Source organism: Parus major, chromosome 19, assembly GCF_001522545.3.
Source record: "Parus major isolate Abel chromosome 19, Parus_major1.1, whole genome shotgun sequence".
In the NCBI taxonomy this organism is placed as follows: Eukaryota; Metazoa; Chordata; class Aves; order Passeriformes; family Paridae; genus Parus; species Parus major.
In genome coordinates, this window is record NC_031787.1 from 6,387,093 (window position 1) to 6,388,471 (window position 1,379).

Sequence of the window (1,379 nt, forward strand, 5' to 3'; positions counted from 1 at the left end):
ATCTACAGGAACATTAAAAAGATAATTATGCACCCTAAAATACTTAATAAATGTGTGATGTGCTTTAAAACAGCCCAGGCTTTACATTTATCTCCAGCATTACAGATGTGGCCTTCCATATTTGTAAATATTAGTTACTCATGGCCTTTCCTCTGGGAAGCCTTGGAGCAAACCTTCAGCCACCTTGGCACCACCAAACAAAACCCACGCTGGAAACACTGAGCAGAACTGGCATAAAGCAAACAAACAGGACATCATCCAACTCTGCCTTTTGTCCTAAATTCATGTAGCCAAATAATAATTCCAAGGTTGACTATTGCCATGGAGCTTGCTGAACTTTCTGGTTAGCATTTTTTCCTCTTCCTGTTCCTGCATATTGAGTAATTATTGTTAGGATGTTTTATTTCCTTTTTACTGTAAATCAGGAGGTGCTTGAAACCCTGTTAGGAAAAGGGAAAGCAAAAGGATTTTGTTGTTGGGGTTTGTTTTATTTTTTTTATTATTATTTTTTGGTGGTTTTGTAATTTTGTCTGGGTTTGAGGTTTTTTAAGGGTTTTTTAGGGGGAAACAGAGCATCTCTCTGTAGTGAATCTTGCCAGTCACACACGTGCTGATGCTTTGTGAACAGAGGATTTAACAAGGTCACCTGGCTTCACTGAAGGAGCAGCAGATAAATCTAAAAAAACACATAAAAACAATAATGGATTTTGTGCACTCCATCTTTAATATAATATTAAATGAGTTAAGAGCCAGTCTGAAAGGTATAATGAAGTTTAATTAACCCGAGGCACGTTTCTACATCAGTTCTCAGAAGCTGGCTGCTTCATAACCGATCAAAGCTTCCTGTTCTGGAGGCGAGTAAACAACCATTTGAATTTCAAATGTCAGCATTTCATCACAGGGCTTGTTTTGAAGCCTCACATCAAGAGAATTAACTTGTCAGCCAGCTCCAACCAGTTCCACGGGCAGCTCGGGCACTGGGCCGCGTGACTGGGACAGCTCGTGTGACGCGCCAGGAGCCACCACCGCTCCTGTATTATCCTATTTCTCCAACTATTATCCTATTTCTGCTAACTCAGTTCTGCTTGTTCACTCAGCTTTATAGGCCAGGACCGGCCCTACAACCTATCCTGGGCTTTTCCACGGAGCCTGAGCCTTCTTGGGGAAAGGGCTGGTCAGAGGCCCTGGTGGGTCATAAAACACTGGCACCAAGGGTCACCCCCTTTTTTAGGGCACTTCTCTCCCAGTCTGTGCCAGATTGTTCCCTGAGCACTGCTGGGGGTCAGGCAGGAGCTAAGAAGCCCCAGTATCGTTCCTACCGACATCATTAATTCCAATCCCCATCATAATCCCTCTCCCTGTCCCCTCATGGCCCCATC